Here is a 25,490-nt window from a genome sequence, read left to right as displayed (position 1 = left end):
TTCTGCTCCTCCTGAGGACCGCAGACCCCGCTCGTCCCCAAACTCCCCACCTCGGGCTTCGGGAAACGAACCGTCCTCACAGTGGGGGCTGGGGAAACTGAGGCCTGACGGACCCGGGGCTACTGGAGGGCCGGCTGGAGCAGGGGCCGGGCCGGGACCCCCAGATACCCCGGCTCTGGGGCGCAGGCAGGGCCAGGGTGGCTCCGGAGCCCCCACCCCAGGTGGGCCGCACGCAGGGTCCCGTCCCGGGAGAACGCCCCGGAGGGCCCCACGGTGGCCGGGAGGCCTGGAGCGGGCGTCGGGACGAGAGGGGCGCGGCTCCAAGGGACCGGACGGGGGGGGAGGGTCGGCCAGCCACCCTGCAGACCTCCTCCCGGCCGGGGAGGGGAAATACTAACCCTCCACCCCGAGTGAGGACCGGGCCGCAGCCTCTTTCTGGAGCCCGGGGTCCTGGTGGCTGGGCTTTGCGGGCTGTGTAGGAGCCTGGGTCCGGCAGAGGGGCTGGCAGCACTGGAGCGGGGCCTCCCGGGCTTGCAGGGGAAGTTTGCGGAGTGAGTCAAAGAGATAAAACCAGGAACTAGACCAGGTGGGAAAGCCAGGCTCTGCACGGCGGGCGGGGTGTGGGAAGGGTGAGGAGGGTGAGGGGGGGTGAGGCGGGGAGGGGTGAGGGGGAGGGGGGAGGGTGAGGCAGGGAGGGGTGAGGCCGGAGGGGTGAGGTTCCCAGAGGAGCCCTGCAGCTGGGATCAATTCTCCCATCGATCCTGGGGGAGCTGCATCCAGCAAGGCTCCACGCGGGAGGCAGGGGAGGAGGGAGAGGGGCGGGGGGGGGGGCTCCTTCCCTCCAGGCCCAGCCGGGGGCCTCACAGCTGAGCAAACAGGAGCGGCACACGCGCCCGGCAGGGGTGAGGCGCCCGGCAGGGGTGAGGCGCCCGGCAGGGGTGAGGCGCCCGGCAGGGGTGAGGCCGCCTGCTGTAGCCGGCTCTTCCCAAGCCCCCTTCCCCTTGTGTCCACCCCATTTTCCTCCTCCTCACCACACCCGCCGCCCTGGAGACAGCGTCTCAAGTAGCCCAGGCTGGCCCCAAGCGCACTGTGCGGCCCTGGTTGTCCTGGATCTCGCTCTGTAGCCCAGGCTGGCCTCGAACTCACGGAGATCCGCCTGCCTCTGCCTCCCCAGTGCTGGGATTACAGGCTGCGCCGCCGCCCACTGGGAAATGGTGTTACCTGCCTCCTCGTTAGGAGCCTAAGAGATGGAGGTGCAGAGACAACAAAAACCGGGCAGCCGCATTATGTAAGCCAGAACCAGCGGAGACCAGTGGGCCACAGTTTCAGGTCTGAGCTCCCCAGCAGGCAAGGTGAAAAGGGGATGCAAGTGGCCCCTTGATGGAAGTCATGTGGCCCGATCCCAGAGCCACCTCTCCTCGTGTGTGTGTGTGTGTGTGTGTGTGTGTGTGTGTGTGTGTGGCTGACTACCGGGACATGGCAATTGAGTCCCCTGTTGCTCCTGTGTGCTGGATGCTGTGCCACGCCCCACCCCCCCCACCCCCCTCCCCGTCCATGGATTTAATGAAATCAAAGGTGACACAGACCTGGAGCCACCTGGGAAGCAGAGCACACGCAGGTGAGGAACTGTCGCATCCGTGGCTCACCCCTCACTGCAGCCTCCCGTTGTGACGTCACACCCGTGGTTCACCCCTCACTGCAGCCTCCCGTGGTGAGTGGACCTGGCTGTGTCAGGCCACAAACCAAGCCAGCCTCGGGGTGCAGGCCAGGCAGCACCCCTCCAGGGCCTCTGCTCCCGCTCCGACCTCCAGGTTCCTGCAGCCACAACCCTCCAGGCTGGGGTGTGAGCCCTGAGCCACTGAGTGCTCTCCTCCCTGCCACGCTTCCCCGCCGCGAGGGAACAAGGCCTTCTCTCCGAGGTTGGAACTAAACCTTTCCTCTGCTCCTTCTCTGCCAGGTCTGTAAGCTTCGGCACACACATGTGCACACGCACACACAGACCTTTCTCACTGTTCTTTCAAAACTACAACATGGCCGCGGGCCTCAGTTCCCACAGCTGCCCAAACACTCCCATCTTTAGCCCAGGCTAGCCTTGACTCACTGTGCAGCTGAGGAGGACGTCGCATTTCTGACCCTCCTGCCTCAGGCTCCTGAGTGCTGGGGTGATGGGCGTGTGCCCATCCCTCACCGGGTGGTGATTCTGTGAACGCAGAGGGACCCGACTATCCATGAGTTTGAAAGTCCGCTGAGATGATGCCACAGTGGTGCCCGGAGGGAGTCTCTGGCAGAGAACCCGTGGCAAGGAGCAAGAACTTGGGGACGTGAGACAGGAGGAGGAGAATCCGGGGTCATTCCTGCTACATAGTCAATTGGAGGCCAACCTGGACTACGTGGACCCTGTGTTTAAAAAAAGGCCTGGTGCCGCACACCTTTAATCCCAGAGGCAGAGGCAGGCAGATCTCTGTGAGTTCGAGGCCAGCCTGGGCTACAGAGTGAGATCCAGGACAGCCAGGGCTGCACAGAGAAACCCTGTCTCAAAAACAAACAGACAAAGATAAAGTCTCACTGTTTAACTCAAGCTGGTCATGAACTCACAGCAAGTCTCCTGCCTCAGCTTCCTGAGTGCTGGAGTAGCAGGTGCATGCCATCATGTCTGCCTCCCTCCAGGGACACCTGCTGCAGCTGTTTGAGTTTACATTTATTTAAGCAAGTGCTGGCGTATGACACCAGAGGACAATTCTGGGAGTCAGTGCGAGGACTCGGGGGTGGGGGTGGGGTGAGGCTTTGCAACAGGCCCTTCCCCTGCTGAGCCGGCTGGCCCACCCTGGCTGCTGCCTCTGAGGACGCCTGTCAGTCCTGCTGGGGACCTGGCACACAGTAGGTGCCCGGTCACTGCAGGTCGTGAAGGACAAGGTTCCCACCTTCTGCATCTCCAAGGCTACGAGAGAAAAGAAGCAAAATTTTAAACAGACTGAGCGGGAGCAGCAGGCTGTGGCTCCCCAGGCGGGGCATCGACCCAGCGAGGGGCGGGCATCTGGCTTTGTTCGGACGGAGGTGGGGGGCTTGGGGGGGCATCCTTGCAGACAGGGCTGCCTCTGCACCGAGCACGCTCGCTCGCTCTCCACACACACACAAAAGCAGGAAACTCACATTAAGCCCATTATCAATATTTTGCCTGGAAAAAAATACAAAAAGCATTTTCTTCTCTGAAAAATTAATAACCTAGAAGGAGGGGGTGGGGAGCCACGCTTGATGTCTGGCGGAGAGAGGGAGGGCTCGGGCTTCTTTCTCTTCACACCGTGGACCCGGGTGTCTCTGAGGAGGTCTAGCTCCCCCAGCACCTGACTGCCCCACCCCCAACCCTGGAACCTCCTGGGGTAGTCTCCACCAGAGGGTCCTCCCACATCCACCTCCAACCTCCTCCTCCTCCTCAGAAGATGGGGCTCTTCCACACTGACCCTAGACACCAGCTCCCACCTCCCCCACAACCAGCCTACCTCTCCCTAGGAAACTCCTACTCTATCTGCAAAACCCATTGCTGGTACTGGCCACAGTGATCTCACACCTACTTTTAACCCACTGTGTGTCAACCTTCTGTCCCCACCTCTGGGCATCCAGGAGTGTCCCGGGAGCCCCACTCACTTCCGGAACCTGAGTATCACCTGTACATCAAGTCCTTATTGTGTCCCTTGCTTGTCCTGGAGAGAAGGTTCTAGAACGTGTTTGGAGGAAGGGAAGTCAGGGAAAACCACGTTCTTCCAGGGTCCCAAGTTTCTTTTCTTGTGACAGGCTCTTGCTCTGTAGCCCAGGCTGGCCTCAAACGATCCCCCTGCCTGAGCCGGGATGGCAGCTGTTTCTGGGGGGTTTGGGTCAGGTTTTGTACTGTGGGCTCATTGACTGAGGCTTCTGCCCCCGCAGCCCCGATGGAGCCCCTTCTGTGCAGAGACTGCAATGTTCTAGAATAATCCAGGTGCTGGGAAGTCTCACCCAGCGATCCCCGCTCCCAGCAGCCTCCACGCCATCACAGTGGCGCTCCCCTATGACCGTCATGGTAGGAAGGAGTTCAGGCCATCTTCTGACATAGTGAGTTGGGGGCCAGCCTGGGCTACATGGGACCCTGTCTCAAAACAACGGTGTTGCCGCTCTGTGCCCACAATCTTCCTGGCCTCCCGGAGGACGGGCGTGAGGCTGGGTTATTGGGGAGCTCTAAGGCCTGAGTAGGACCTGGGGCCCCCAAAGCCCCAAGGCCAAGTTGATGCTGCTTGGAGCCCCCTCTTATGGGGGCCCCCAACTCTGGATGCCCCGACCCTTGGGACACCCTGGGACACCCAGGGGAGCCGGGAGCGTCTTGTCTGGTTTGGGGATGCCTTTGGGCCTGTCCACCTTGCGCGTCCTGAGCCCTGCCCACAGTGAGCTCTGGGCCCTCCATCCTCTTCCACGCAGGCTGGACCTTCACTGCCCTGAGACCTGGCTCCCCTGCCCAGTCCTGCGGGGGGCTAGCCCGGCCTCCTCGTTAGGGATGGAGACCGACATCCAGATGTCTCTGCAGGACCCCACAGAGCTCCCGGTGCCCCCTGGGGAACCTGTCTCCCATGTGCCCAGGGCCACCGAGGCATAGAAAACAGCACTGCCCTTCTTCTCATCCTTCGTCCTGCTTTTTTGGGTTTTTGAGATACTCCCACTCCTAGGCTAGCCTGAAACTCACAGCAGTCCTCCTGCCTCAGCCTCTCAAGTGGGGAACTACAGGTGTGCACCATCACACTGGGCTGAGAGCATAGACTTCTGGCCCTGCCGTGGGCGATCTGGGAGGCCTTCCCCCAGGAGGGACCGCATCTGAAGTTGGCAATCCTCACCCCAGCCTTGATTCAGTCCGGCTGAGCATGCCAGGCTGCTGCAGGACAGGGGTGCTCGACCCGCCGTGGTGGAGCAGGCCTGGGGACGCCGGGGAGGGCTGGCTGACAGGAGGGAGTATTTTTTCCGAGGGGGCTGCCACGTCTCTTCTAAGGCAGATATTGAACCTTCTTGTCAATGCCGGAGCTGTAAGTGGAAGAAAAAAAATCGCTTAATGGGCTTCTGGAGGCTGGCGCAGGCGGTGGGCGCCCGGGCCGCCAGAAGGAGGTGGCGCTGGCCCTTGAAAGGGCCGTGCCCGCGCTCCGTGGAGCTTCACACATCTGCTAATCACCTTCCCGGCGCTCACCCCATTTGCGCCCCCCCACGCCCACGCGACTGAGGAACTTTCATGTCCGCAGCCCATCTGAGAAGAGGACTTAAGTACTCTCCACGGAGGGTGTGCAAGATGTGGGGTGATGGGCTGCAGGAGGTGGGGCGAGAGGAGGGCCACATCTGGGGCAGGATAGGAGACACGGACACCTCTGCTGGGAACCTCAGAGGGGGAGCAGAGCTCAGACTGGGTGGGGGGTAGGGAGGGCTGGAGAGATTCTGAAGTGTGCAGAGGCGGGGTCACCTGATGGTCCTCGGCCCCTCCTTGGATCTGTCAGCTTTTGCCCTGGTATCCGACTCCCAGATTTTATTTAATAAGAGCATAAGTAATGGCTTCACCTGGCACCTGACAGCCCGGTGCGGGCTGCTCCATCCCTGAGCAGGTGGGCTGGGCTGTGTGAGGCAGCAGACTGAGAAGCTGGAGGATGGCTCAGGGGTTAGAGCGCCCACAGGGCGATGGCTCCAGGGGATCTGACTCCCCCTTCTGGCTTCCATGGGCGCTGCAAAAATATGCACAGGCATACATGCAGGCGACACACAGGAAATAAAAGTATTTTTTCTGTCAGTTTCTGTCTTAAAGGGGGAAAATGCAAAACACCGACTTCCCTGCATCAGCCACACCCCTTGAGGTCACCCCCTGGCTCTGGCCTAACTCTCCTCCCAATCCCCAGTCCTGCCCTCTTATGCTCCAGGTTCCAGAGGTTCCATGTCCCTGGAGGGACAGAGCCAGGGGCAGTAAGAGGAAGAACAGAGAGGCAGCCCCTGATAGGCTTGCTCCCCCAGTTCTCCGGCCATGGCAGCAGGAACCCCTCTTGGCTCTCATTAACCCTTTCCAGTCCACCGTGCTAGGGAAGCGCAGGTGTGGAGGCAGCTGGTCACGTCACCTACACATCGAGGAGCAACAGACACATGCGCTTGTGCTGAGCTCAGCCCCTCTGTTCCTGCACAGATCCCCGGTCTCCCACCCAGGGAATGGTGCTGCCCACCACCGGCAGGGCCCACATCAATTTTATGTTGCTGTTTTGTTTTTCAAGACAGGGTTTCTCTGTGTAGCTCTGGCTGTCCTGGAACTCCCTTTGTAGCCCAGGCTGGCCTCCAACTCACAGAGATCCTCCTGCCTCTGCCTCCCGAGAGCTGGGACGAAAGTCCTGCGCCACCACCTCACCCCACATCAATTAACAATCAAGACTTCCCCACAGACACACCTGTAAACGGATGTTTCCTGTCCCACCCACCAGTTCCCAAATAACCACTCAGAGGCTTAATATGAGTTATAAATGCTGGGCTGACAGATCGGGCTTGTCACTAACTAGCTCTTACATTTGGATTGATCCATTTCTATTACCCCACACTCTACCACATGGCTTGTTACTTCATTTTCTACACGCCCTGCTTACTCAGCTGCTGGCTGGCATTTGCTGCAGCTGCCCCGACTCTGCCCTTCTCTCCCAGCATCCTCCCTCTGTCAGGCTGCCTTGCTCTATCTCTGCCCTACTATTGGCCAGTCAGCTTTATTATTAACAATGAGCATAATCCACAGCATTTCTCCCTTTTGGTCTAATTAAAAAGAAAGTTTTTACTTTAACATAGTAAGATTATTTATAACAAAAACAGTTATCAAATGGGAATTATAGTAACAATGTCCAACCATTTGCATTTGGCAAAATTAGAAAAAAACACTATTATCTATCTTATCTTGGTGAGTTTAAAGTTTTTTACCTTGTTGGCCTTTTATCTTAACTAAAGGGAACTATAACTGTGACTACTTCATCTTCAACTCCATCAAAGGCCTCAGAAGGATGAAATGTTACCGAACCACAGGGACATCAGGCTGCCCAGACAGTCACCCAGAGATCCTCTGGAGTGCTGGGGCGTCCAGCTCTGGCCTCTGGGCCTGCATTCCTGTGAAGCAGGAATTTTGAAGGGCTGTCCTACCTTGTCTTGGTAAAGTTTGGCAGTGGCCTTTCTTGTGGCCTGCTGGTCCAGTTTGGACAGTAACTGGCTATTGGTGAAATTATTAAGGCCACTCCATGTAGTTAAAAGGGAGGTTTATTTTGTGGGGTAGCTTACAAATGAAGGGATAGGTTGTAGGGTCTGGCAAAGGTATGGTGCAGTCTGGCGGTGTTCTCTGGAGAACTCTGCTCGGTCTACCTCCAGCGTCCAGGGTCCCAGAACCAAGAGCACGCTCTCCTCTCCATCCTGAGTCTTCAGCGTCCTCCCTCAGCCCCGCCTTGTGGGCATGACCATTACCGAAGCCTCAATGGGGGTTGGAACTTCCAGGCCAATGCTGGGATGGCTACCCACTACAACTGTCAGCAATTGAGACAAGGGCAGTGTCTTTGTCCACATGGCTAGCTTTTGCCATAAAGAAAGCAAACCTCATGTGGAGTTTCTTCAATGCCCATCATCCTCTTTGAAGTAATTGGTGCTGCTGGGAACAGATATGTTTCACTGTCAAGAAACGTCTAAGTTCTTAAAACATTTAAATGCCATATTCTGTAGGTCTTTGAAGCGTTTCAATATTGCCTATCTATCTGAAATATATCTCTGTATATTTCAACTCACCTTGAAAATCTAACTAACATGACTATAAGTCTGACTATTATAGATGAAGATTAATTTGTATTTTTAAATTATATATTACTTTTTTTGGTTTTTCGAAACAGGGTTTGTATGTGTGTGTGTGTGTGTGTGTGTGTGTGTGTGTGTGTGTGTGTGCGCAGTTTTTAATGCCTGTCCTGGATCTCACTCTGTAAACCAGGCTGGCCCTGAACTCACAGAGATCCACCTGTCTCTGCTTCCAGAGTACTGGAATTAAAGGCATGCATCACCACCACCTGGCTTACATTACATTTTTAATTGAGCTGCATAAACACAATAATACCCTAAACAAGAGTAGAATACACAGTATAACAAATTAACTTTAAATTTGTATCAATAAACAAAAATCCATACCAATGTAAAATATTTTGAGATTAACTGTTGTTTTTTGGGTTAAAATCAATTCAATAATATACCTTTTTTTCTATCATTTTTATATCTCCCCTTTTTATTTTCAGAACAAGACCCCTGAGTCTAATCTCCTTTGTTCTACTTTTTTCCTGACCATTATCAATAACAACTTGTAACCAATCACCCTAAATGATGATAAATATCCATAACCCACTGAACAGCCAAAACCCGCTCTTGGGAACATGGGCATCATGTTCATAAAATTACTTCCTGTTGGCATCTTTAGTGGATCCTGAAAAAATTAGGAAATGGTCCAGTTCTGGGAGAGCTGCTGCATCATTTATTGTCTGGTCTCTGTGTGATGGGAAAGTGCAGGGCTCGTCTCAAGTCCTGGCTAGAGCAGTCTGCGAGGCTGGATCCTCTCAGCCAGCCACCTCGAAACTGTTCTGAGCAGTTTGTAGTCCAACGCTGATCTTTGGGTGGTGCTGGTCAGCTTAGTGGTGTTACCACAGTCCAGGTGGAATCGTTGTTGTGGGGCCCCATCCTCCTTTTGGAGACTTCAAAGTCACTGTTAGGTGTAGTCATGGTTCACGGCAGAAAACTAAAACACTGTAAATGTCATATGCAGCAGATCTCGAAGAGGTTAAAGAACCATAATTTGTTATGTACATTCAGAGTAGAAAAACTTAATTCCTAGTTACCTGATAGAGACTCAAACCTGAAATCATGTACAGGCAGCTAGATGGAGCTTTTTTCTAGAATTAGTTAGCACTCTATATGACCATCAATATCATGACACAAATTTTAAAATATACATTGATCTTACAAATTTTGAGATAATGTTTATACCTTAAGAAAAGCTTTGAAGAGTCGAAATAAAAGCAAAGGATTATGAGATTAATGGCAATAGAATAGTCCTAAATTTTGGATTTTCTTCTGTCCCGTATCTGGTGGCTCTTCTGACATGAGACAGAGATGCTGGATTTTCCTTTAGCAAGCATGCCTGGGTTTAGGGAGAGGAGAGCCACACTCCAATTCCAAAGCCAGCTTTAATTTTTAATTCAACTGGGGCTCCAAAGACCATTTGTGTTATGTGTCTGTAGGGAACAGCAGAAACAAACATTTGGGAAGATTTATGAAATTTTATCCTGTGGGAAAGGCGCTATACCAACAGGCCAGTTTACCCTTTTACTGGGTACATTTTCTCTGGATGATGCGTCCTTTTTCGTCAGATGTCTCATTTGTCCAGGGTTCTGCAGATTCCCTGGCTGGGTGCCTTCATTCTCCTGAAAGACAAAAACAAAACCCTGCCCCAACCCAAAGTCTGGGGAGTTTCCCTTTCGATCAAACAAAGGCATTCGTTAGTCTTATAAGTGAGTTCAGATTGAGTGGTCATGCTGGTTGATGAACTATCACCTCTTCTAGTCAAGAGGTCTCTCCTGCTCAAATCTAATCTTTTTCAATTGTTATCGCATCCGTACCCTCTCTTCTCCTGTGGAATGTCATTTATCCATATTTTTAACTTTGGTCTTTGATTATTTATAGAAGTTTGCCAAAACATTTATTTTAAGGTTTCGCCTGAAATTTTTGTTTTATCTTCAAAGCTGTTCTATCATCTAGAGCAGTATTTTTTTTTACAATAGTATTAGGCCCTTTACTTGCTCTGTGGATTAGCGTTCCCCATGGGGATGAGGCCACTGACAGTTACTGTCCAACGTGGACCAGCAGGACACAAAAGAAAGTGACTGCTGAGCCTTTCCAAGACAAGGCAGGACAGTCCTTCAAAATTCTGCTTCACAGAAAAGTCTGTCAGATATTCTAGACCTATGGGCCAAAGATGGATGCCCCAGCATTACAGAGGAACTTTGTGGGACTGTCCAGGCAGTGAAATGTCCCTGTCATTAGGTAACATTTCACCCTTCTGGGGTCTTTGATGGAGTTGAAGACTAGATAGTTATAGTTTTCTTTAATTATAATAAAGGATAAATTAGGCACAAACTTTGGACTTACAAAGATAAGGTAGATAATAGAGAATTTTCTCTAATTTTGCCAAATAGATTGGATATTGTAACTGAAATTTACTTGATAACTATTTTTGTTGTATATAGTCTTACTATGTTAAAGTTAAAACCTTCCTTTTTAATTAGACAAAAAAGGGGCAATGCTATAGAATAATCCTCTTGTACACTGTGAAGATTTGTCACTCGAATTGGACTAATTCTGATTAAAATGCTGATTGGTCAGTAGCCAGGCAGGAAGTATAGGTGAGACAACCAAACTAAGGATGATGGGAAGGAGAAGGCGGACGTAGAGGGAGCAGGAGATGAACGTGCCATGCCAATAAGGGTACCACCATGTGGCAGAGTGTAAACAAGGACTATCGCTTAACTTGAAATAAGAGCTAGTTGTAATAAGCTTGAGTTATCGGCTGAGTGTTTGTAACTAATGTTCAGCCTCTGAGCCGGTTATTTGGGACCGGGCAGTCGGGATGAGAAGCATCCATTTACAGATAGCAGCCATCCCTCAGGGAGACTTGCAATTCTTGATGTGTCAAGTCGAAGGTGTAAGCTGATATCATTGCTGTGACAAGTTCAAAACTACCACACCTGACTTTTCTCGAGGTCTGGGGGGTCACACCCAGTCCCCATACTGGTAAGGCAAGCTCTTCATCCACTGTGAACCTACCCCACCCCTTCTCTACCTCAGACACTTTTTTTTCTTCTAGGCAGGGTTTCTTTGTGTAGCCCTGGCTCTCCCGGAACTCACTTGGTAGCCCAGGCTGGCCTCGAACTCACAGAGATCCACCTGGCTCTGCCTCCCAAGTGCTGGGATTAAAGGCATATGACACCACCGCCCAGGCAGTTTTTTAAAAAAATATTTATTTATATATTATGTATACAGTGTTCTGCCTGCATGTTTGCCTGCAGGCCAGATCTCATGACAGATGGTTGTGAGCCCCCATGTGGGAATTGAACTCAGGACCTCTGGAACAACAGCCAGTGCTTTTAACCCCTGAGCCATCTCTCCAGCCTCCTCAGACATTTTTTAAGTGAAGCAATGCAAAGCAGACTTATTTATGAATTCTGCTGGGTTTTTGTTGGTAGTGGTGTTTTTTTGTTTGTTTCTTTTTTTGGTTTTTGGAGACAGGGTTTCTCTGTGCAGCCCTGTCTGTCCTGTAACTCACTCTGTAGACCAGGCTGGCCTCGAACTCACAGAGATCCGCCTGCCTCTGCCCCTGAGTGCTGGGATTAAAGGCGTGCACCACTGTCACCCGGCTGTTTCTATGCTTTTAATTTGGCCCTTTATCTCTGTTAATGTGTCCTCTGCTGGCCCTGGTTTCGTGAATCCGTCTCTTCCTGACTTCCTGGCGTTATTTACTCTGCCTGATTTCCCCTGTTAGGGCGTCAGCACTTCAGGGGATGGATTTATGGACAGGAGTCAACACTGTATCTCCACAGGGAGAGTTCCAGCCCAGCTACTTCTGGCCTGTTCTGGAGTTCTAACCCCACAACAGCTTTTTTCATGCTTTGTGTTAATTTCTAATTTATTGGAGATTTCTTTTTGTTTTGTCTTTTCAAGACAGGGTTTCTCTGTGTGGCCCTGGCTGTCCTGGAACTCACAGCAATCCTCCTGCCTCAGCTTCCACATTTTGAGATGACCCATGTATAGCACCAGATCTCACTAACATTTTTGTGATATGGTGTTATTTTTCAGCCAAAATATTTCTTTCACAATGTTGAGCTTCTCATTGTAGTTCTTTACCTCATCTTTCACCGTGGAGCGCCGCACACTGAGCCGCACATGCTCGGACCCTATTGGTCTTCAGTGCGCCTTCCAAGTGGAGGAATCAGCCCTTGATCAGAACTGACTCTGAGCCGGATGTGATGGCAGGCCGAGCTCTGAGTTCGAGGCCAGCCTGGTCTACAGAGCGAGATCCAGGACAGCCAGGGCTGCACAGAGAGACCCTGTAGGTGGGTCAGGTGGGGGGGGGAGACGACACGGCGGGGGAGGCGTTGGCCAGTCTGAGGATCTGAGTTCAGTCTCCAAGACCCACAGGGAAGGAGAGAGAGGACTCCACAAACTATCCTCTGACGTCTTCCTCCTGTCCATACTGTGTGTGTGTGTGTGTGTGTGTGTGTGTGTGTGTGTGTGACACACAATAAATAAATGTAATTTTGCTGCCAGTGGTGGCGCACACCTTTAATCCCAGCACTTGGGAGGCAGAGGCAGACGGGTCTCTGTGAGTTCGACGCCAGCCTGGGCTACAGAGTGAAGTGAAGAGCAAAGCTACACAGAGAAACCCTGTCTTAAAAAACCAAAAATGTGATTTTATAATAAAAAAGTGAGCTCACCAGGAAGCCCATGACGTCAGCTGCTGGCTTCCACATGCAAGCACACTCACAGAAGAAAAGGGAGACAGGATTTCTTCCTAAGAGTCCCCCTTGGGGCTCTGGTGGACTCTGGCCTCTCGTGGATTTTGCAGGGAGGGTCCCCTTGGACACACTGTGTTCTGTCAGCAGCCACCCAGGGCCCAACCCCTGGCTCCAGGCAGAGCCTCGTGTCCTTCCCAGGCCCTCTGGACTGCATGTACCTCCCTGTGGGTTCCTCAGACCACAGGCTGGTGCAGTCAAAACCACAGAGAAGGGATTCCCGGAACGCCAAGACCAGAAAGACAACAGATGGATGGGCCTTGGTGGATGAGAACCCCGGGGACAGCTCGGGAGGGTTACCCCTGCAGCGCAGTCTTTCCCACCATGTCTCCACCAGCCAGGGCTTCCTGCTGGCCAGGTGACCCGAGCCCCGGGCCTCTGGAGGAACTTTCTCCAGATCTCAGCTCCCCCTTCAAGGTCCAAGAGGCACAAAGAAGACAGACTTAGATGAACCATGCATGGTGATGTATGTCATCTCAGTGCTCAGGAAGCTGATGCAGGAGGATTGCTGTGAGTTCCAAGGTCAGTCTGGGCTACAGAGTGAGACTATGTCTCGGGAAACCAAAACAATAAAAGACAAATGAGAGAGAGAAAATGAGCAGGAAAGATACACAGTGGAGGGGAGGCGGGAGGGGAGGAGGGAGCGAGGAGAACCTTCCAGAACTCTCCAGAAGCCAGAGAGCCCCACTGGGGAGCCTGCGGGTCTGCAGCTGATCTAGCTACATCAGGATATTTGTCCCAAGCTTCCTCATGAGCTATTGATCTCCTGCTGTGGCTGAAGCTGGAGGCCAGTACAGCTGGGACCAGCACCAGGCACTGGCTTCAGACACAACACATACACACACTCAGGGATCGCCACCTTGAGAAGCCACAGGCCTGTCCACGTGCTGGGCTGCTCACGGTGTCTACTTCAACCTCTGGTGGCCTAGAAGAAGCCTGCAGGACCGTTAGGTACCTTCTCACTCTGGGACTTGAAGTCTGGGGACTTACCCTGGGTCTCCCTAGTCCAAGCTCAGATCTCAGAACCAGGCAGAACTGGATCCCAAGCCTACCTAGCTAGCCTTGGGCGGCAGCAAGCTTCACACTCTCTCTTGTGAAAGGGGAGAGCACCTGTGCAGGTTTGGAGCTTGGCTGCAATGGCCATAGTCCAGGCTACTCACATCCGTGTCTTTGTATAACAGACCCGTGACCCAGAGAAGTGTCCCAAGGGGTTGGAAGAGAACAAGACCCTTGGCTTCTGTGACTCTCCTAGACCCTAGGACAGGGAGTTGGGTCCATCTGCAGCCTGTGCTGAGGTATTCCATACATGTCCCCCAGCTCAGAAGAGAACCCAGCATAAACCAGGCGGATCACCTGGCCCTCCCCAGCCCCACCTGGTCTGGATTATTTTGTAAATGTGGTCTCTAAACTGCATGCAACTACACGACCCTTCTACACCATCAGTGCCAGGTACAGTGGTGTGCACCGTATAAACCCAGCCTTCAAGAGACTGAGGCAGGGGGATCTCAAAGAATTGGAGGCCAGTCGAGCTACAGAGTGAGATCCTGTTTCCAACAAGGATAAGAACATATAGTTTAAATATAAGAGGCTTGCTGGGCAGTGGTGGTGCACGCCTTTAGTCCCAGCACTCAGGAGGCAGAGGCAGGCTGATCTCTGCGAGTTTAAGGCCAGCCTGGTCTACAGAGTGAGATCTAGAAAAGACGCAAAGCTACCCAGAGAAACCCTGTCTCGAAAAACCAAAACAGGGAGGTGATGGGGAGGTGATGTCTCAGTGGGTAAGCGCTTGCCACGTAAGCATGAAGGCTGTGGTTCCACGTCCAGCACCAGCTTCATGTGGTGGGGAGGCCACCTGTGATCCCAGTGCTGGGGAGGCAGAGACAGGGGAATCCCAGGGGCTCACTGGCCAGCCAGCTTAGCCAAACCAGCGGGTTGCAGGCCAGTGAGAGACCATGACTCCAAAACAAGATGGACAGAGATGGAGGCAGACACGTGACGTTGGCCCCCACCACACACATGCACATACACGCATGTGCACACAGGCATGAACATGTACACCCATGTACACAAATAATTAAAAAATTAAAAAAAAAAAAAAAAACCAAAACAGCATGTTTGCATGACTGAGGTTTAAACTCCGGCTGGGGACCGGCTGGAGCATCAGGGAGGTGACCCAGAGGGACCACAAGGCACCATCCACGCTGCTGTGTACCAGTGGCCAACCTCAGGATCTGCGTCCAGAGCTGGCCCAAAGCGGCCAAGGCTTCTCCACCCCCCAGGCAGCCCCGGGATCACAGGACTTGGCTCCCAGCCACCCACAGGCACTTCTTGGCGCCTCTCTGGCCAACTGTCACCTCCATCAATGCGTGAAAGCCATCAGGCCCCACTTCCCAGACCCTGGTCATAAAGAACCAACTCCCTGGGGTCCCAGTGGACAGATGAGCTGCATTGCAACGCTCCCAGTGCCTCCTTCAGCTGTGTCCCCAGTGCCCTGCCCGTCCCTCCACCCCAGCCTCATCCCCGATCGATTTTATGAAGGTACCTGAGGGTTTGTCGATGTTTCCGGCAGTTATATACCCCTGCTTAAAAATTCTTAATTAAGCAGGGTATTTTTTTTCTGTTTACACTCCAACTAATTACGCTTTTAAAACCAACAATAAAACATTAAGTCCCAGCTATTAAAGGCCTCGATGTGGACCTGCGGCACAGTCCGTCGGGGCAATTTAGGGACTGGCCACTTCCACTGGAGATAGGGTGCCCGGCGCCCCTCAAGAGGGTTCCTGGGCCTTATCCGTTCCCTGGAGGGCGGGGATGGGCCTGGCTTCCGCCGGGCCTGTGCTGATGGAGTTATTGATCGGCTGGCCCAGGCCTGGCCCATCTTCCGGCCATCCTTGGAACATCACCGTCTGTGCCAGGGAGACACAGGCATGAGTCCCAGGAGGCCCAAGAGCCCAAAAGCCGGAAGGGTCCCAGCTTGGGGCTCAGGTCTCTGGGTCACCTGTGGATTCTCCAGGCACAGACTGTGGGAATTTCTGTGGTTTTGCTCCCGGGGGCATTTCAAAGGCACCTTTGGGGGCTGTGGAGATGGCTCCGTGGTTAATGTGCTCACTGCACAATGTGAGTGTGCCCAGAACAGAGGCGAAAAGCTGGCTGACACAGCCAGGCACACCTGTAACCCCGGGGCTGGGGATGTGGAGACAGAAGGATCCCTGCAGCTTGGTGGCCACCAGTCTCCTTGCCGTAGGTTCAGTGAGAGACCCTGCCTCAAAGAGCAAGGTGGGGAGGGAGAGCAGGACACCCGGAGCCCTGCTCTGCCTCCACAAGCAAGGGCACATACACTCACACTTGATGTTTGTGTGGGGGTGATGGGGACAGGTTAATTTCAATTTTTTGAAAAAAATTCATTCTACCTCAGAAAAGTGGGTGGGGCCTTTGTCTGAGCAATACCAATCTGTAGAAAGGTCTAGAACAGAGCAAGTGTAGATGTTGCATGTAAGAAAAGGTTCCCTGAAGTGACTGTTGGGGAAAGAAGTCTAGGAGATGGCAAACTATGGCCCAAGGGCCAGATGTGGCCCTTGGTTTGTTTGTTTCTCTCTTTTCTGAATAAAGTTTTATTGTTCCATGGTTGTGTTCACTTACATGAAGTCTACAGTTCTGATGTACCAGCCTGAAAACATGAAGCTTGTCAGACCTAAAGTGGGGAGCAGATGTGGGGAGGGAGCCAGAATGTGGGGACATTGCGAAGGGAGACAGAGATGGGAAGCCAAGCGTGTTGAAATAGCTAAGCCTGGAGGCCTGCGAGGAGAGGACAGGACATGTGCTGGGGTTCTCACTGAGACGGAGACACCCGTGGGCGTGGGACAGTAGCAAGGGGCTCTCTTGTTTGGGGTCTAAAGTATAAAGAGTGAAGTCCTTGCCAGGTGAGCCGGAGTCCTGGGCGGCCCCCGGAGACCCTGGTGGCAATCTTCAGAACTCCTGACTGACACTCAGCTTCTCAGAAGAGCATCTAACAGGGTCCCCGTGGTCCCCTTGGTGCACAGGAGGCCATTGAGCCGAGCTTGGGCACGGGTGTATGGGTGGAGAGTTTTCTGCACGTGGAACCACACACATGGGCGCTGGTAAAGGCGCTTGCCTCCACTCAAGCCTGAAGGCCTGAGTTTGATTCCCTGTAACCCACATAATAGGAGAGAAATGACTTCAAAAAGTTGCCCTCTGACCTCCACACACGTGCTGTGATCTGATCATACACACACACGATTCAATCTATCAGTCATCCCAAGGAAAACCCTGGGCTGTGGCCAGCTATAGAGATCACAAGCCCAGGCCTACGCCTCATGAGGAAAAGCTAAGCCAAACTCTTTCAGGGACCGCCTCACTACGCCCCTGGTGACAGGACCAGTGTACCCCGCAGTCTCTAGAAGATCGGCCTGGATGGTAGGCAGGGAACAAGCCTAGGGCTGTCCATTCCTTCAGTGCCACATCTGGTTTCAGACAGGCTGGGTTCCTCTCTCTGCCATCCCACATATCTGTCATTGCGTGCGGGAATCTAGGACACCCGAGGACACATGTCCCCATGAGTCAAGAGTGGCTGGCCTGTGTGGACTCAAGTGTGGTCATCTCCAGCTGGACCACTGAGACAGTCTAGGCATTACCCAGGGCCACCAGTGGAGACATTTTAATGTCGGTGTGTGGCTGAGTTCCCTTCCTGGGACACTCAGAAATGTCCCACTGGGCAGAAGGAGCCCCTGGCCCTACAGGCTGAGCTATGGGAAGGACAGACCCTGTGTTTGAAGTCATTGTCCCCTCCGGTGTAGAGGGGATTCCAGCCAGGTAACAGGTGGCCTAGAGGGACCTGTAAGAGACTCAAAGCATCCCCAGTCACCGAAGGAAGGACAGGGTCGCAAGGCCCCTGGCCCGGGGCTGCGGCACAGCCCACTCAAGGCACAGCGGTTCTGTGGGGGACATTGTGAGGAGGCTGGCCCCAGGGAGACAGTGGGACCTTTGGGATAGACATGAGGCTTGGCTGGCACTTCGAGACACCGAAGTCTGGATCTCTACCACGGGGACATCTCTGTTTCTCAGGAGGGAAGGAAAAGGGGTCAGGAACCAGGGCTTCTGAGGATGTGGCTCAGGAAGGCCTGTGCCTGGCCATAGCTCAGTGTACAGAGCTCTCGAAGGTACCTATAGGAATCTACCACTCCAGTCCGAACCCATGAACTCAGAAAAACTGCAATCCTCCCACATGACTGTCTGTCAATTCCCAAACACATTCGATTTTTGTTATGTTCATGTAGCCCAGGCTGGCCACAAACGCACTTTGGAGCCAAGGATGACCTTGAACTCCTGATCCTCCTGCCTCTGCCTCCTCCGTGCAGGTATGGGATGCACAGCCATGCTTGGTTTACAAGGTGCTGTGGATGGAACCCGGGGCCTCATGCATGCTGGCTGAGCACTCTGCACCCCAATCCTACAAGCTGTTCCCACCCAGTGGCCTAGCAGTGGATCCCCCCTCAGAAGCCTGTTTCCAGAATGATTTGCCTAAAGCCCTTGGGGGAAAATGAGAAACTGGAGGCCAGTGTTCAGAGAGCAGCCTGGCCAGGGTCAGCTGCGAGGACTTGAGTCAGGCTCAACTGTGTCCACACTGACCCTAGGTGGTGACCCTGGGTTAACTTTTTTTTTTTTTTTTTTTTTTTTTAGATAGGGTATCATGGAGCCTAAGCTGGCCCTGAATTCACACTTTAGCCCAGGCTGGCCTCCAACTCACTATATGTCCTAAACTGTCCTTGGACTTTCTATGTAGGGTGGCATCAAATTCTCGAGAAGCAGAGGCAGGTGGATCTCTGTGAGTTCGAGGCCAGCCTGGGCTACAGAGCTAGGCCAGGACAGCCAGGACTACACAGAGAAACCCTGTCTCAAAAAACAAACAAACAAACAAATAAATAAATAATAAAAATAAAACCTCACTGTAGTGAACTCATCTTGTAGCTCAGCCTGGCCTGGAACTCACGGCCATTTCTCAGGTTCTTGGCTAACCTCGTAAGCTCCGAGGAACACGTTTACAGATACGGCCAGAGTGCCTGAGGGGGACTGTCCTGTGCCTGGACCCCTCTGTCCACCCTCCCTCACTGCCTGGCTGGAGAAGATAAAGCCGTTAGCAGCTGCTGTGTGGTGACGGATGGGCCGGACTGTCCGGGAATCGCTGAGCCGTACCATCGATCCAGTTCAGGCCTCCGTGGCTGGCCACGATTAATTTATGTGGGGCCGGAGAGCGCTAATCAAGACTGTTTACAGGAAGTTAACTTTAATACCCTGACCACCAGGCACTTCAGAGGGAGACCCAGCTCGTGTTTCCTCTGGAAGGACAAGGCCACCTGGAACAGAACTGTGGCTGGCCACCCAGACCCACTCCCAGCCACTGTCCTCTGCACACATGGGATCTGGGCCAAACTGGGGTGCCCCGTGCACAATGTAGACAGCCTCAGGCCTGCCTGGCCGAGACGGGACAAGGATGAAGTCGAACACCAAGACAGTTGCGCTGTCCCGACCCCCGTGGGTATCAGGACAATGTGTACAGTAGACAGTTAATTGATGTATGCTGAGCCAAAGACTACTCTTTTCTTTTCCAGACAGGGTTTCTCTGTGCAGCCCTGGCCATCCTAGAACTCTCTCTGTAGACCAGGCTGGCCTTGAACTCACAGAGATCCGCCTGCCTCTGCCTCCGGAGTAATGGGATTAAGGCATGGGCCACCACCGCTGCCACCACCACCGGCGCCCATGCCACAGGTTCCTAAGTGGCTCCCGCGGCAGCTTGCACCAAGAGAAGCATGACCTTTCTTGAAGACAAACTGGGGCACGGCTGCCACCTGAGACATTCCATGGCTCCTGTCTTTGGCTTCATGCTGATCTGTGAGACTTCCCATGTCACTGGGACTTCAGGCCGCAGGGGGGATCTCCAGAGCGCTGAGGGGTGTCCAATGGAGTGAGCAAGTGAGTGCAGCCTTGTGAGTCTGCTGATCTTACTGCTGTCATTGCCATGGGCACCACTGTCTTTGCCATTATTTAGTACCTGCTGACTAGCATTGCCCAGCCTCAGTGCCCGCCTCTCTCACCTCATTCCCCACCTGGGAGCTCACCAGTAGTAGGCATGAGCTCAGGCTCTGCCCAGCCAGGACCCTGAGTCCCAGAGGTTCCTGGAGGTCAGCTTTCAGAATTGGGGCACCCTGTATGTAAGAGCAGAAGGGGACTGGGGTGGGGGAAGATACCTAGGGGACCACAGTGTATGATCCTCTGGACACTGGGAAGCCCTGGTGTGCTCTCGAGTGGGAGAGAATCACACTGAGATGTGTGTTAGAAACCCACGGACTGCCGGACAGCGGTGGCGCACGCCCTTAATCCCAGCACTCAGGAGGCAGAGCCAGGCGGATCTCTGTGAGTTCGAGGCTAGCCTGGGCTACAGAGTGAGATCCAGGACAGCCAGGGATACAGAGAGAAACCCTGTCTCGAAAAACCAAAGGGGACAAAAGAAGAAAGAAAAAGACCCATGGAGACAGAGAACGTGTTCTGAGTGGAGACCTCCGTCCTGGGCTTACGACCTCAGGCAGCTAAGGAGACCTCAAGGCTCCAGCCCTCCCCCTTTGCTCATTCTCCTCCCTATGTAGCCACCAGGGGACTTGGAATCCTCCTCCTTCAGCCTCCCAGGTGTGTGCCTGGCCTCTGTGTTCCTCACACTGTGTCATCTGAAGCAAAGAGCCCAGCAGAATGGCTGACACGCACCAGCCTGTGCCCTCCGGAGCCCCGGGTAACCCAGGTAACCCGGGCCACTGAGACCCAGTCTCATAAAATCCAAAGTCGTCAAGTGGATGACCTGGGGCTCGGCGGGTGACATGGGCCCTCATCTTCCTGGAAGTTCAGGAGCACTGGCAGCTGTCAGGGAGTGATGTGGCCCAGGAGCAAAGACCCTGGGGTTGAAGTGAGGTTAGGAGCACAATGGAGGCCAGTTCAGGCCAGGGAGGACAGGCTTCTCTCCAGGGCACTAGGCTGGAGCAGGGGTGGATGAGATCGTGTGTGTGTGTGTGTGTGTGTGTGTGTGTGTGTGTGTGTGCGCATGTGTGTTTCTGTGGGGGCCATGGCCCACATGTGGAGGACAAGGGACACCTTAAGGCATCTGTTTCCACCTTTACGTGAGTTCCAGGAATTGAACTTGGGTTGCCAGACCTTTGCCCACTGAGCTTCTCAGCTGCTATTCTTGGATTTTATTTATTTTTATTTTATGTTTGTATGTGGTCTGCTTTCAGTCATGTGCATCCATGAAGTGTTCATGAAGAGGGTGTCACAGATGGTTGTGAGCCGCCATGTGGGTGCTGGGAACTGAACCTGGGTCTTCTAGAAGTGAAGCCAGTGGTTTTTTTTGTTTGTTTGTTTGGTTGGTTTTTTTTGAGACAGCGTTTCTCTGTGCAGCCCTGGCTGTCCTGGAACTTGCTCTGTAGCCCAGGTTGGCCTCAAACTCATCCTCCTGCCTCTGCCTCCCGAGTGCTGGGATTAAAGGCGTGCGCCACCACGGCCCAGCAAAGCCAGTGTTCTTAGCCACCAAGTCCGTTCTCCAGCTCCAGCTGCTGATCTTAAACGTCTCCTGTGACAAGCCGACTAGGCAGCGGCTCCGATGTCTTCTTCTGCAGCGCCCAGGCGGCAGTCTGCCTTCCTGGAGCAGGATGGAAGAACAGGTCTCAGAGACCGCTGAGTGTCCAGACGGTCAGCCTGGGTCCCCAGCCCTCTCCAGACACTTGCAGAGCCCAGGAAGTTGACCCTGCTGTGGCCTTGGCCTCATCACCCACACAAGTGGGGCATTCGGGTGGGGTACTCACACCACCCCAGCCTGCTTGGTTATCTCTGGAAACACCCCTTGCCTGTGTCTCGGCCCCACCACTAGCCCGCCTCCCCTCTCAGAGACAACATCTTCATTACAGGACCGAGTTGTTTAAATAAATGAATTAATATTGACGAGCCATCAGTGACCTAATAAATGATTAGTTAAGGCACACATACATCACACCGTGGGGATGCCCAGAGCCCTTAATTACTGCTGCGGTGGGGCTAGCAGCCTTGCTACTGCCCAGGAGCCAGGGTCCCCCAGAATCCACTAAGCTGTACCCCCGAGGGGGCCCTGAGGGCATGGGTAGGAAGTCCACACTACTATCCCTTCCTGGAGCATCTAAGCCAAGTTCAGAACCCATCTGATGTCATTATGACCCCTCAGTTTAGCCATCTTTCAAGGGACTGGTACGATGTGGTCAGGGTGGAGCCCCGCCCAGAATCCCCAGTGAGAGGCTGGGGGCGTGGTCAGGGTGGAGCCCCGCCCAGAATCCCCAGTGAGGGGGCTGGGGGCGTGGTCAGGGTGGAGCCCCGCCCAGAATCCCCAGTGAGGGGCTGGGGGCGTGGTCAGGGTGGAGCCCCGCCCAGAATCCCCAGTGAGGGGGCTGGGGGCGTGGTCAGGGCGGAGCCCCGCCCAGAATCCCCAGTGAGGGCTGGGGGCGTGGTCAGGGTGGAGCCCCGCCCAGAATCCCCAGTGAGGGCTGGGGGCGTGGTCAGGGTGGAGCCCCGCCCAGAATCCCCAGTGAGGGCTGGGGGCGTGGTCAGGGCGGAGCCCCGCCTAGCTTGTGCAAGCCCTGGGTACTTCAACACCCAGCAAGCTCTCTCACTCTCCAGGACACGCCAGACAGCGGGACCCTCTTCCCTCACATCCTCTGTCCTGACAAGAATTCAGCTCTTCTCATGCAGGCAGCAACCTAAAATTCCTCTTTCAGGGCTGGAGACATGGCATAGGGACCGTCTGGAACTCCGGTCCCAAGGGATCCGACGACTCCTTCTAAATGCCGCCATGGGCACCGGGCATGCGTGCATGTGGCGCACACACGTACATGCAGGCAAAACACTCCGACACGTGATTAATTAATTTTTAAAAGTTCCTCTTCCGGGAAGCGCTCCCAGACCCCAGCTGCCCTGAGGGTCCAGGCCTTCTTCCCCGGCCTGGTCCTGCTGCTTACAGGATTCCCTCTTTGGTCAGTTGCCTGGGGTCCACTGGGACCTGGATCTTCTGAATGCTTTAAAAGTAGATACGGCGGGGCACTCGGCAGGCAGAGACAGGCGGGTCTCTGTGAGTTCGAGGCCAGCCTGAGCTACAGAGCGGTTCCAGGACAGTGTGGGTGGGGGGCTGGGGGGTGGGAGGAGTGGGCTGTGGGCGGGATTTGGGCTAAATGCTAGAGCATTTATTTGCTTGGCATGAAGGAAGGCCTGAATTCCACCCCAGCACCATAGAAGCCAGGTGTGGAGGTTTGTCTCTACCATCCCATGATTGGGAGGTGGAGGCAACGGAGTCTGGAGTTGAAGGTAGCCTGGGCTACATGAGATCCTGTCTCAAAAACAAACAAACAAACAAACTATATTGAAGGCTTGCATCCACCCCCTGGGTCTCTCGATTTGCGGGGCCTCGTTTCTCCACCTGTGACCCTGGACAGATACCAGGCCCTGCTTGTCCCTGGAGTCCTCCTGGGGGGTTGGAGGACAGCATGGAGGCTGCTGGCAGGAACCCTGATGTCTCCTGAACCTTCTCTACCCTTCATCCCTGTTCAAGATCCAAGATCCCTGGGTCTGAAGGGGGACGTTGGGATGGTAGAAGAACCGATGAGGGGCAGACATATCTTCACAGCTCAGATCCTCGGCTGCAGAAACGGCCGGCCCTTCCTGGTTGTTATGGCTCTGGGTATGGGCGGCTGCCTCTAGGAGGCTCTTCCTGGCTGGTGACGGCACCAGCACCCCTAATGAGAGTCTATGAGGGGCTGGCACACACTTTGGGTGGGTTTGGAACCTTAGAAAGCTGTGTGAGAACATAGGGTCCCCCTTATACCTAGAGGTGGGGTGCCCAAAGTGGGGTCAGGACTTCAGTCCAGCTGTGCATTTACTGGGTTCCTGCTGTATTCCAACCATCTCACCCAGACAGTGTTTGGAGACACACAAAACCATCTCCCTCAAGGACCTCAGTTTCCCCTTCTGTGGAATGAGATTGGTTTCTCCCATCCCAGGCACAAGCAGCCCAACAAGACCAAGAACCAGACAAATGGAGGAATGCTCTAATACGTCAGGCTTACTGCACACTAAACACCCCGTAAAGGCGTGCATCAACGCCGCTTAACGGCCAGGCTACTTCGGAGAGAGATGCAGCCACTCTGCGCCTCAGTTTCCAAACTGAGGGTCCCAAGGAATATGGGATCTGGGAGGCTCCTAGAAATGAGCCCCTAGTACCCTGGGGAGCCTTTTACAAGAAGCCCTCCTCTTTCCCAGGCCCCCAGGCTGCCGTTCTCAGCCCAATAATCTAATCTCGTTTCCAAGGCTCCAATCAATAACCCCCAGGCTGCATCAAAACGAGGCTCTTAAAGGGCCAGCAGCCAGCCTGGCCATTGGGGACGGGTCCCTCAACCTCAGTCAGCAAAAATGTCCTCCATGGCCCCCACCTGCTGGCCCTGTGGCCCCAGGCAAGTGGCTTGGCCTATCAGAAACTTCAGGGCCCATAGGATCCAATACTCTGCCTGTGGGTCTGCCCAAACGGGAAACTGAGGGAAGAGAATGGGCATTGGCTTCTACCCTCTCTGCAGCCTTCCTCCTGCGCACCCACCACCCCCAACCTCATCCCAGGTCTATTCAGACGCATTTCTGAAAAAGACCTTGCCTGGTGCTTCTCAGCTCTCCCGCCAGCACCAGAGGAGCCCTTTGCCTCCGAAGAGGCCGGGACCCCGTTGGCTCCAAGGGGGACCACACAGATCCCACACCCACCCACACCTCTGTCTTGGTTTCTGGAGGGACCAGCTGTGCAGAGATGCCAGAGTGGAGCCTCCAGAATCAGCAGGTGTGCAATGCTCTCGAAGCTGAGCTGGGCTGACGGAATCTTCCAGAAGCAGCTCTGGTCCTTGCTCGGGAGCCGTGCCTTGCTGTCAGCTGATTTCCAGTGACCCCTGACCCTGCTTACTTGACAGCAACTAGGATTAAGACTGAGCCTCCCTCCAGCCAGACCACCATCCACACAGCAAGTGACCAGGCCTGGACGCAGAGTCTAGAGGTCGGAGAGACTGAGTGTATGGGGAAACTGAGGCACAAGGGTAGCCCTCTGACCCTGCTGACTCACAGGTCCCCCCTGACGCCCTAGCTGACTCCCAACCTCATCGTCACCCGGGTCCAGTGTTGGGGTTGTAAGGCCGACATGCGGTCGATGGCACAGCTGACCCGGTGGCTGCCGTTGTCAAGGAGACGGCCTGTGTCCACTAGGGGTGACAGCGGACATGGGAGGGAGGAAGAGAGTGTGGCCAGAACAGACAGGGCCCGGGGTCAGAGACCCTGGACAGCTCCCTCTCTGTGTGAAGACCACCACTGAGGACTCGGGGAATGGGCACCCATGCACCTCTAGCGGCCCGCTGGTCGGTCATAGACAGGCTCCTGTCTGCAGGCTCAGTCCACTAGCAGCCACCCCGGGGCACCTGCGAGATGATATGCTGCCTGATCTCCTCTGATACCCTGTACACTCACCCCAGAAGACCACACAAGACTTTCCAGATGGAAGGCCAATGTCCCAGGACCCTGCAGGATGAATAGGAGTTCAGCCTGCTACACACAGCAGACAGCTCCCTCCTCTGGCCCCAAGCCTGGTCTCTATTTGGCAAGCGTTCTCATGTTGTGGAACCGAGTCAGGGGCATTTCCACTATCACCTCAGCTGCTGAGCACATCCTTTAGCCAACCGAGCCTCAGCTTTACTGCGTGGCCGATTCAGGTACGAGGGAGCCCTTGAGCCGTGAATCCGGCTTCTCAGCCTTGTCAGCCCTCACACGGAGGAACCTGGGATAACAGAG

The sequence above is a fragment of the Onychomys torridus genome, chromosome 21 (genome assembly GCF_903995425.1).
Source record: "Onychomys torridus chromosome 21, mOncTor1.1, whole genome shotgun sequence".
Lineage (NCBI taxonomy): Eukaryota > Metazoa > Chordata > Mammalia > Rodentia > Cricetidae > Onychomys > Onychomys torridus.
The sequence above is the reverse complement of the archived record's forward strand: the minus strand, read 5'-3'. Positions refer to the sequence as shown.